Below are 13,439 nucleotides of genomic sequence, written 5' to 3'. Positions count from 1 at the left end.
CATCACCTGAAGATCCTACAACACCCTGATTGTGGGAATGACTTTCATGAGGGTAGATAAATTGCTATAAAAATAATACGTACATATTTTAGTTAATGACATAAAAGAGAATAGAATATAAACCATTATTGAACTTTTGTTATAATTAAAGCTTTCATTACTACTTACTTGCAAGTTTCCTATTGTCTTAAACAATAATTCCACCCTCTGTTGTATCTCATCAGTGGTAGGATGCATGATTGCCAAATAAACAATCTCTTTTCTAATTTTTATAAGAGGCATTTTAAAGAATTTCACAAGGTCTATGGGATCTTCAGGGTCATCATTGCTTAACCCTAATGATTCCACATCCATAGAAAGGTGCTCAGTTACTGCAACTCCCTTTCCCTTTCCCCGAACATCCGTCTATGTCAAGAATATCATTAACAATTACAAAATTAGTATAAATCACTAAAAAAAAGGACATAATAATGTAACAGTTTGCTTCTATCTAATTTGTACAATTACAATGAGGTTTACCTGCTTGGTAGAAGCATCACCAGCTACATCTCTGTCTGTGATATGTGATGGATCCATGTCGGCCTATGACAAAGAAAAAATATAAAAAACGTTAGCAAAATTACATAGTACACAACATGAACAACATGAACTTTATAGACAAAAAGAGTATTTAATAATAAAAAGATGTTGTCATCAAAATTATTGTAATTTTTTTAATTCCTTACCTTTACTTTATGTAGACTATGCAGGATCCTCAACTAAATGGTTGACAATGTCTGTAGTCAACAACCCGTTCCCACCAAGGGTGATAGCATCACACAGGGACTATACTTGAAATCAACACCATCAATTGAGCATCATAAGCATTACTACATTTGTAAGTTGATAAATAATAAATACATACATATCATAAGCATCAGAAGCATCACATGATGTGTCATCATATATGTAATTGAGCATCACAATTACCATCACATATCATGTGTCATCATAATTAAACATGTAATCCATCACATATGTATCATAAATCACCATCCATCACATAGGTAATAAACAATCCACGTTCTATAAATAAACACAAAGTTCAAAAAATGTCACATGCATCATCATAAACATGTGATCCATCACATATGTATTTTAAATCAACATCAATCACATAGCTAATAAGAATCCAATTTCCATAAATAAACATAGTTTAAAAATTGTCACATAAATAGTCACTCTCCCTATCTCCATCTCCATATTAAAAGGTGCATCATGAATTAATTATGTAATGGCATTAGAATTCAAAAAATAATGAATTAATTATGTAAAAAAAATTCTATGAAGAAGTCAATATTAAATAGATAATATACTAATTGCATACCTCATATATTTCATTCTTCATCATCATGAACATCAAGGTCATCATCGCCAACATCATCATCATCGTCATCATCATCATCATCATCATCATCATCATCATCATCATCATCATCATCATCATCATCGTCGTCGTCGTCGTCATCATCATCATCATCGTCATCACCATCACCATCACCATCACCATCACCATCACCATCACCATCAACATCACCATCACCATCATTGTCATCATCATCATCATCTTCTTCTTCTTCTTCTTGTTCTTCTTCATCGTCATTGAGAAATTGTTGATCATGATCATCATCCACTTCATCTTCTACTTCTTCGGTATCTTCTTCTTCGGATCTTCTTCTTCCATCACATTATACTTTATCGGCCTTCCTCTTGGATCATGTCTAACAACAAATGACCAACCCGGTTTATGTGGAACCTTTGAGTAAAATACTTGCTCACATTGGCTTTGAAGAACATAGGGCTCATCCCCAACTGGTTCAAATGATCTTGTATTTAGCATTATAAAACCATTATCATGTTCAATAATAGTTCTATCAAGATCATTTCTATTCAATCGTATCATGTACCATTTGACGACGAACAAAACTAATTTGAAGGAATTAAAGTCATACTCAAGTATATCATCCAAAATGCCATAGTATCAATTTTGAGACTGTTGAGGATGAATATCATTTCTTGATGAAATATTTGTCACCTCAAAGATTACAGTGATGCCAGAATCACAAGTTTTCTTCATGTCACCCAACTTTTTTATGCGAAATTTATGACCATTGCAACACATAGCGTTGTGATGTTTGACCTGTGATATGTCAAACATGTAAAATTTATTGTATTATGAGTTGATAAACATATGGGTGATTAATAAATTTATACGTACCTGTTTATCTCTTAAACCATATGCTAAATCAATTTCCCTTTGCGTAACATTGGAATGTCCATTACGATGTGCTTCTTTAACCAGTGAAGCCACACCTTCCCATGTTAATGTGCATCCAGAATGTTGACAACATTCAATCCATATCGTCATCCAATCAAGATTGTTTGCAATATACAAATGTAGTGCATCCCACTCTCAACCAACTGTACAAAAAATAAATAGACATCTTACAATCGATTTATTTTGAAGACTAAGATGTAATTAACTACAATAGCATCTTATAATTACCTCTCACTTTCCTCAACCTACCTTTCCCTGTCAAGCACTATCCTTTGAATTTGTTAATGGTGTTGGGATCCCAAATGCGATCCACGTGGATCTTTGCTGCAAACTTAGGAAGATATTCAAAAATGTACACCATAGTCTAGTATACCATATATCCCTCCAGTATAGAACCCTCAGGATGTGCTCTTTGTCGAACCAAAGCCTTCAAAAATTTCAAGTGCCTCTCAACCATCCACATTGGCCTAGTGTGTATAGGTCCACACAATTCAATCTCCTCAACTTAGTGTATGAAGTAGTGTACTTGTGCATTGAAAAAAGTTGGAGGTAGACACTTTTGCATTTCACACATTAAATGAGGAATTTTTCTCTTCCAATATTTTATATCATCTTTATGGATTTCTTTACATGACAACCACCTACAAGGTATTCAAGACGCAAAAAAAATATATTACATAAGAAGTAAAACAAATCACAAATATAATATCTATACAATTAACTAAACAAAAATCACTACTTACCTCATGTATTTTCCAAGATCATATATGACTTGCTTGACATTATTGTCGAAGTCGTCTGGGAGAGATAGAGGTAGAATGTACTACAACAATTATAAAATTATCTTTTCATTTTTTTGTAACATAATGAAAAGTACACGTACGCGCAGTACTTAGATACATACTAAAAACACAAGAACATGAATTACCTTAATGAAGGTATGCCAATCATGCATTTTCATCCTTGGCCCAAATTCACTTTTCTTTGATATGAGATTGTTTATGTTCACAGCAAATCCTGTGGGAAATCGAATTTTTCGTATGACTTCTTTTATAGCATTGCTTTACTGGTCCGTTAATAACCAAGGAAGCTCACTTATATTAATCTGGTCTCCATGGTTATTTGATGGAATGACATTTATCATTGCATGATTGGAATCCTGAATGTCAATACATATTTTGACAATTTTTTCTTTGTCACGCCTTCCATCCAATATTTTCCATATTGTCTTTGTTATATTCTTTCCAATATTCATACTATCAAACAAATGAATAATTAATAACTGCTCGTAGTAGGGAAACCTACTAAATTATCGAGGATAAACTTTTATTCCCTTAGGAAGGTGGTCATTTATGCCTTCACGATCTTCATGATCATCAATCACATCATCAGTAAACAAAACAAAATAGAAAAGATGTTTTATGACAAACCAATAGATGGAATGGAATTACCTTGACGATTAATTCTATTATATTCCAACTTCCATAGGTGAGGTGTCATTCTTCATGGCTTTGATGTATTCTCTTCTTTCCCATTGAAAAGATGTTTTTCAGTATTTTGATACTTATGATTTTTGTGGAGAAAGTGCCTATACTCATCAAACACCTACTTTCCTAAACTTTTTGAATGACGAGATTTCATCTTTGGACCACAAACAGGACATGCAAATTTTCCCTTTGTTTGAAGACCTACAAGATAATGTATAATTGGATTAAATATGATAATTTTTTGAATTATAATGTTCAAGCACAACTTAAACACTATAACATATCACAAAAATGTGTTAGCCCCGGGGCATCGTGTATTGTCCATAGAAGCATCACATGGAATTGAAATTGTCTTTGTCCTATTGGTCTAGAGACGTCATACATAGTGACACCATTCCATAACTCCAACAACTCGTCGATAAGAGGCTCGATATATACATTCATATCTTTAACTTGGTACTTACCTAATCGAATGAACAAAAACATTACATAATTATTATGACCATTTTATTGCAATATTTATAATTAAATTTAGACGACTATATTTAAATGATAAAATACCTGGAACAATCATTGCCAATATTATGTGCTCCCTCTTTATTGACATCCATGGAGGAATGTTATTGTTGATAACAAAAATAGGCCACACTGAGTAAATAGATCTCATCTCTACAAATGGATTGACACCGTCAGTTGCCAATGAAAGCCTGAGATTGCCAGGTTCTTCTTTAAAGTGTGGCCACTTTTCCTCTATGTCCATAAATGCTGAACCATCCACAGGCATTCGAATAATGTCATCTCGACTTCTATTATGTGCATGGTAATCCATAAATTGTGCCAAGCTAGTGCACTTGAATAATAGTTGCATATGTGGAATAATGGGAATATAGTGAAGAACCTTGCGAGGAACCCTTTTTGTTATTTGATCTATTCGATATCTACTGATATGACATTCAGGGCATTCAGTTCAAAATTCATGTTGTTTGTGATATATAATATGATCATTGGGACAAACATCTATTGCTTGATACTCCATTCCAATATCTTTCATAACGGTAGATAATTCTCGGTATGAGAGAGGTAGAATATTTGATGGTGGTAACAAAAACTCACCTATCAATCTACTGTGAAAAAATATAATTTGTTATAATAAAGAATATTAATGGTACAACATGATTCATAGTTTATTATGACATATATGACATACCTTAACATACGTGACATTGTTATGTTGGATAAACCATTCATAACCTTCAAGTTCACCAACAACAATACAGCGGAGAGAAGACTTGCCTGCGAGCCTTTGTAAAGGGCCTCAGATTCCTTCTCAAGTAGAGGGACATCATGAACAACATCAAGGTCATCTTCATCATCATGATCAGCTGCGCAAGTACTAAATGAGTCATGGATCAATGTATTTGTACCATCATCTTCAATTGTGTTTTCTGGCTCATGATCATCATCTTCCATGGGATCATTATCTTCAGCTTCGATATTCACACCTCCATGTTCAACCACTTTCAAAACCATATTCTCAGGACTGTGTTGATCCATACCATGTGCTTCGGGGTGCTCAAGCTATATAAAATTGATAAACATAAATAAATTGTGATCATGATCTCATCATCACGTGATTTATTATGTATATAAATTGTCAAAATGATATGATGAGAAACTTACCAATGGATGATAATCATGTCCACCTTCAATGTGACCATGCAGCCTACAATGTTTCTTCGCTATTTTGATTAGAAGTATTCTAGTCTTTAACCCCTTACAAATTTTGCACGGACAATAACATTTTCCATCACCTTTTCTTTTCAAGTTAGACCACAATCTAGCAATTGTTTCCTTATTTTGTTGTTCATTGATAATGTCTGACATGGTCTTTCTTCACAGGCAAGAAAATAGAAATTATCATCATTGAACAAAGCATCTTATTGAATTTATCTTTCTAGTTTGCTTATGGTACATCACACAAAATGGAAAACAAGAAATACTCAATAAATAAAAGGATTCATTGATCTAGTATTATCACAATCTACACCAAGTAAGTGGGCAAAAAACTTTGCAACATTATGCAGTTTATTTGTTTCTAGTCTGTGTATCATAGAATACTATTGTACAAAACACTTATCAAAAAATTCCTCATAAATTTTATTGATCATACAGAATCTTTGCCCAAGAAGACCATAATAACAAAGGTATGTTCTCTCTTGACCAGGTTCAAGCTTGATCTTTAGTAGCTTATGACCAGCTTCCTCAAAATCAACACTTGACATGATTGTCAAATAAATTGTACGTCTTAAATTGACCAAGTTTGTCTCTGTCTCATCCTATATTCTCAGTGCTTCCTCACCTTCCTCTTCATCATCATTATCATCATGATTTGAATCATCACCTGAATCATTCTCCCCTTCTGCTTTATCTGAAGAAGCATCTCCAAGGATATCTTTCTTCAGTTTTTCATAGGTTGCCTCATGCTCTAAGAAATCAGGATCTGGCTTGAAAACATCCAAACGAGCTTCTTGATCAAGTTCATCTTCTAGGAAAACTTCATGTGTTAACTGATCTGGGTGCACAACTGGATGACCTTTGAACTTAGCTTTGCGAAATACAAAAAGGCTTTCGATTAAAAACTATACTCGTTTGTCAATTTCCCCCTAATGGAGAATACCTCTAAATCTTTCAAAAAACCCATAAAGACCTTTGGGTGAAAGGTCTTGCAACAAAGAACCACATTCTTTCACAAACCCAACAACAACCTCTACACTGTCATCTGTGGGGTTCTCTAGTACAAGGGTGAGAAGTTCTAAGGCAATGATCTCATGTGCAACTTGTTGATTAACTAAATGAGCTATGAATTTGGTTGTTGCTATCAACATGTGCTTGTCATTGCATTTGTATGCCCTCTTAAGCTGCAAAATAATTCTTTGCAAAAGCAGATTGCCAACTTCAGGAAATTTTGTATTTACCACAGCAACCAACGCAGCAAAAACATCTGTAAATCCAGGGGATGCTATTTGGGATTTCATACAAGACCTACAAAATAGACCCCTCCCATGGATGAGATTCTCTAAAAACAACTCTGGAATGATGTTCTTGATGTTAGATGCATTTACCTTGTTTACTAACCCATTGATACTCTTCCAAAGGGCATCCCATGTCATGTGTTGGTATTCCACACTGCTCTTGTCTTCCACATCTTTCATCATTTGAGCCAGCTTAAATGGGGGAATGTAAACACCACCGCTTCTTCTAACACCCTTCTCAGCTCCTCTTACAACACCTTCAACATTCCCATTCTGAGATGGAGCAGACACAACACCAGAAGTTTTCACTTCCACTACCTCTCTGTCCCTCTTGTTTCCAGAAGCCCCTTTACCACTTAATTCATGCTTCTTTCTGTACATAAACCCACCAGGAAGCATGAGTTTTTGCATATATGCTCGCCCAAATATTTTACAGTTATTTTTCATCAAGATTGCCTCAGGAGCTGGCATATCCTGCTTCCATACTTTAATTATGTTTTCTCAAAGGACAATCCAAAAAATCCATGCATTGCAAACAAATTTGTACACCTTTGTTGGTTGTGGTGGCATCATAGAGAGTTTACATCAATAAATGAAGAACATGCCAATGCTTTTAATGCAGCAATAGAAGTCTATCTCTTATTCAATATCTCTCATGAAACCCCCATGATCTTTTGTTGGAGTAGAATTTGTTATATTCTAGAAAGGGTCTTGTCCTTTGTTGATGGGATATTCATCTACCTCAAGAAATAACTATTCTTTTCTCCAACAAGAAGTGGAACTAAATGAAGATCTAGCACCATCAAATGAGTCCTCAAAAGGATTACTATAGTTAGTTTTGGTAGATAATGATCTGGGTAAAATACTAATGTGGCTTTAGGAAACATTATGTACTAGCTCAGCATACTCTAACAACTTTGGTGCGACATGCTACATCCAATTAAGTTTCCATTGGTATCTCTATTGTGTTTATAGATTGGGATTCAATGTACTCTTTTTATACACAGATTTTACTTTCAATTGAGGAGGTTTGTGTGTACTTACTTGTCTTTTCATTGTATCCCTATTTCAAGAATTTCTTCTATCAACAAATCATTTGTTGTAAGTTGTACAAGTGGAAGCTTGAACATGCCTTCCATGCTAGCCTTGTTGATACGTTCAACACCATCTTGTGCAACAAATCTTTAGAACTCCACTATTTCATTGAAGAGTGAGTAGTAGGGACAATCTATGACACTTACAAAGGTTTTGCAAGAGAGATAAATAGACCTAAATATTATGGCTTAATAATGATCAATAGGTAAATAGATAAGAAACTCTCAATATCAAAATGACTTTCTCAATTGTCTTTACTAGAAATGGATAGATCTGCTAATAATGGCTTTATAGCTGTATGTCAACTTTAGACTCAATCCAAGAAGAGCTAGAACTAATATGCGATATCTAGATTTATGATCTCTATAATAAAAAAATCCCATAATTATGTTTCCACGCATCTATACCACAACACAAACATCATGCTAGTGATCAGCCATAGCAATTTATATCCTAATTATAGACTGTGAAATATGCACATAACTATGAATAAAGATTAAGAAAAACAAAGAAAGATGCTTATTGCAAACATAAATGACTAATAGACAAGAATTTAATTCATTGTAGGTAGTTTTGAATATCAAATTCACTTATTTGTGTGCATTTAGTAACTCATATACTTGTGACCAACCATTTATCTCTTTCATAGATTAAACACTTATTTAATAACATTAAATGGCTGAGTAATTATGTTTTAGTTGAAATTGAAAATAAAATATTTTATTTGAGGAAAGCTCACACTATTCCCTATCATATTTTAGACTCTCGATTTTGTTAGTAGTGGTTTGATGTCTTTGGAGCTGATCATTGCATTTCTTTAGTTACGTCTGCTAGTGTACTCCTAGCCTGTGCCAAAATGGGAGCTTTGGAACAGGGTATGGACATCCATCAAAGCATAAAAGATAGAGGAATTTTGTCAGATGTAGTTGCAACTACTCTGTTAGCATGTATGCAAAATGTGGAAGCATAGACAAGGCACGGGAACTGTTTGATGGATTGCCTCAAAGAAATGTGGTTTCCTGGACTACAATGATTATCAGATATGCACAAAATGGATTTGTTGAGAAGGCTTTAGAAAATTTCAAGCAAATGCAATCGGCAGGTGTAAAGCCAAATTCCATGAGCATTGCTACTATCCTCCCTGCCTGTGCCAAAATGGGAGATTTGGAACAGGGTATGGACATTCATCAAAGCATAAAGGATAGAGGAATTTTGTCAGATGTTGTAGTTGCAACTGCCCTGGTAGACATGTATGCAAAATGTGGAAGCATGGATAAGGCACGTGAACTGTTTGATAGAATGCCTGAAAGAAATGTTGTCTCATGGACTGCAATGATTGTTGGATATGCATGAAATGGATTTGTTGAAAAGGCTTTATACACTTTCAAGAAAATGAAATTTGAAGGCATAAAGCCAAATTCCACAACCTTTGCTAGCATCCTCCCTGCCTGTGCAAAAATGGGAGCTTTGGAATAGGGTATGGATATCCATCAAAGCATAATGGATAGAGGAATTTGTTAGGTGTTGTACTTGGAAATGCCCTTCTTGACATGAATGCAAAATATGGAAACATGGACAAGGCTCGTGAATTGTTTGATACGATGCGGCAAAGAGATGTGATCTCATGTGAACAATCAACACGCACATATATGGGAGGAAGGGATTGCTGCTACAAAGTTGAACGCTCACTCCTCAATCATAGTTCTATGGTTTTATGAGATTAAACTAGGGCAATTAACCACCACATGTATATTTTTTGCAACATGAAATTAAAAACTAGGGCAATTTGAATCTACCTCTTGCGCGAGATTGCAAGCAATGCCACAAATGCCTTTGACACGGGTTTGATGTTCTTGGGGGTTGAAGTCACCACGGACGCCTACGCGGGAAATTTGCAATACAAATAAATTCCCCTCTTTTTTTTTAAGATAATGGCTGTTAGTCATTAGAATTACAACGAACTCGAGCACTTTTTTGGAAAAAAGAAAATTCTCATTGCTAATGCCTTCTTCGTTGAAACCAAATGGGAAATTTTTGTCAGAATTACGACGAATGCGGGCATTTTTTCAAAAAAATATCAAATTTGGCCACAATATACCTTCTCCATCAGAAACCTCAGTTAGAATTCTAGTCCAAATGTATTAGTGTCCTGCAAACTTAGAATTTCTAGGAAAACTATAGTATTTTGTGTTTTATTGCTTCACAAACTCCAATTACAACAGCAACAACCTTAGGAATCATGTCCACAAGGCTTATACAACTCTCCAATAGTTTCCAACTAAATTTGGAGTAGGTTGGAACCATTGACAGGCTTCGCCCAACCGTATTTCAAAAAGTTGCACTTTTGCACTCAAAAGTTGCATTTTACAAAAGTTGCAATTTTGAAATTTTGCACAAAAAATGTTGTCATACTTGCTAAGGTTGGAATCCACACATATGAATCAACCAAACACTCATAAAATATTTCTAAACCTATCAAACACAAAACTAAACCATCTACTACCCCTATTGACCACATTGTCCCAATTGGGTTATCAAATTGCCTAATTGATGACATGGGCTTACATGGTGGGGTTTATTGCATACATGAAACACAAGACACACTAAGACACTCTAATGATCCTATTCTTCATCCTTAGGGTCATTATTTGAGTGTTGATGAGGTGCCCCTGTACGAGTTAGTGCTTCACCAATTGTGCTAAACCATGTCACTCTTTGAATCACATCCTTTGTGATCTTGATCGGTGCTTGAGCTTCTAGCCACAAGAATTGATCATGTACTCTGCTTAATACATAACTAACCCAATCAACATGAAACTGATTGGGAAAATCAACAGCATTTGACAAACCCTTGGTCTTCAGAGGTAAAAATTTTGCCTTCAACTAATCATTAACACAAAACCCTTTAAATTCATTTAAAATGATTTTTTCTCCACATTATTCAAGCTTGAAATGGATGTAGGAGCGAATATCTTGAACCAATAATATACCGGAGGGCACAGATGATAAGGCACCAGTCATGTCGATCTCACTAGCTTTCATTGGATGTAGCTTGAACTCGGGTTGAGGTTCTTTAATAGCTTCAACCAACATAGGAGTCGATATAGGCGCTGCCATGATGACCTTCAAACAATTCTTTCTCAAATGGGGTTTGAATACCTTCTCCTCAGAAATATCAAATACCACTATCACTCTGCATGAACTATTTGCACAAATATCACTAGCAAGGTTTCGATCGCCTTTGGTCGCACAAGAGTGCAAGCAAGTTCACAAGAAATCAGGGTAAGTGAAATGTATTGTCATTTCCTTATTTATCCATTGATATTTTATCAGAGTTATGATACAACGGTTAGTTTTTAAAAAACTTACAACTTAAGGTACATTGATTTACCTTTTACCAATTGCTTGTTACCGATACCAATACACAAACAACTAACCCGCAAGACATTTATCAAAAAGGAACTTTAAAATAACGTTTATGCATCTCAACTATGCAGGTAGACATAACCTCATATCAGTCGAGGGGATGCAATAATGATCTTACCATATGTGCTCCCTCTGAACATGGGTATGCCTAATTTGAAGAGGAATTGTCATCAGTGATGGATGATGACCTAAATTCAGAATGAGTTTCTCCTTCTTTTCTATCTTCCTTCTTAGTCCATGTCTTTTTCATTTCATTCCACTTCTTCAATTGTCTTCTTTCCTTTCAGGTCATTTTGCCCTTTCTTCTTGCCAAACTAGTTCTTGTCTTCAGACAGGTTATAGGATTGGTTCCTACACTCTCTGGCCAAGTGACTGATCTTATGGCAATTGAAACATGCCATACCAGTTGTTCTCCATGGTCCTGCATTATTTCTTTGACCCATTCTCATTCTACAATTTGTTGCAACATGACCAAAATTACCACAAGTGGAACATGTGGCATTGAACTGATTACTCCTTCTATTAGGGCTAACCAGTTCGAATGGTGATGGGTGAACTCACAATAATGGTTCCCACTTTTTTGCCACTTTTGACACTAAGATGAACAATTTTAAAATAATCTTCAACTTCCAACAACTATAACTTTTAAACTGTTAAGACTTTGAAGATGATGTAAAGTAGTGATTCGTAGAATTTTGTCTGTAGATTCTATATATATTTTTTTCAAATTTTTTTTAAGGATTTTTAAAAAAAATTTCCATCTCCCTCGAAAAGTAGTTTTTTACAACAAACTACATATTTTAAGAGTGATGTGCCTCCCGAAATGCATAACTTGTTTTTTATAAATGATAAAAACTCAATTCTTTAGAATTTTGGTTTGTAACATCAATATCCAAGGCTTGCTGTTGGTTTGATAGTGATATGTTCAATATTTTTCATTTTATTAAGTTTTGAAGTCCAACTAGTCATAATTCGGACATAGGTTTAATTTTGAAAACATAAATTGTTCTATATATATCGAAATTCAAATTTATTTTTTTTGTTAGAAAGAAGACATCAATACCCGAGCTTAGATTTTTTTTAGAATTTTTTTGAATTAGTTTCCTATTTTTCCCAATGTGTTGAATAGAGAATCTCATGTTCGGTGAAAAACCTATGTTTGGTAAAATTAAAAAAACAAGTTCATAATAAACTCAATATGTAATAAAATTATAGTCATTGGAAAGTTTGCTTCAAGGACTACAATGCTACATTTTGGGTTGTCAAGATTACTCCATTTGAGCCTTCAACCAGAGGTTTCAAGGCCAAAAATCTACAAAAAAATGTAGAAATCTTTAGAGAAGTGTTAAAAAAGGGGTTCGAACGAAGAGGGGTTCGAGTGAAACCCCCATTTTTAGGGGGGTTCGAATGAAGGGGGGTTCGATCAAATCCTCACACTATAATTGAAAAATGACATAAACAAGCATTAAAGGTGCTTCGCTTGAAAGAGGGGGTTTTAGCGAGGTGGGGGCTTCGCTCGAACACTCCCACTTCGCTTGAACACCCCGTAAACAAAATTCTCCACTTTTACAAATTTCCTTCATTGACAAAAGTGGGAACCATTAATGTGGGATAACCCTGGTCTTGATACATTTGACTTGAACATGCATTCTTTAGATTTGTGTCCATATTTATTGCATGTAAAGAAATATCCATTAAATCTTCTTCTATTTGGCATGCTCCTAGATTGAGATCTACATTCATAAGTAGTATGACCATACTTGTGACAATTATGAGACTAACCATCAAAGGTGAAAGTCTTCTTTTGACTAACCCAATTATTTCTACAGACATCAAACTTATGACTCGGTTTACCACAATGATTACAAGAAGATTTAGAAAAATTCATACCTTTCACTCCTGAATGGTTCCTTTTATCATCCTTCATCTTATTGGATTTAGATGATTCTCTAGTTTCCATATGACCTGTATCAAAGTAACCAAGACTGAGTGTTTCCTATGTTCTTCTCTGAGCTTTCAACTATTTATCTATCTTCTCAGAGTTTTCATTAAATTTCCTTAGTTTTTCATTTCTCTCATTAG

This window comes from Cryptomeria japonica, chromosome 10 (genome assembly GCF_030272615.1).
Source record: "Cryptomeria japonica chromosome 10, Sugi_1.0, whole genome shotgun sequence".
NCBI lineage: Eukaryota > Viridiplantae > Streptophyta > Pinopsida > Cupressales > Cupressaceae > Cryptomeria > Cryptomeria japonica.
The sequence above is the reverse complement of the archived record's forward strand: the minus strand, read 5'-3'. Positions refer to the sequence as shown.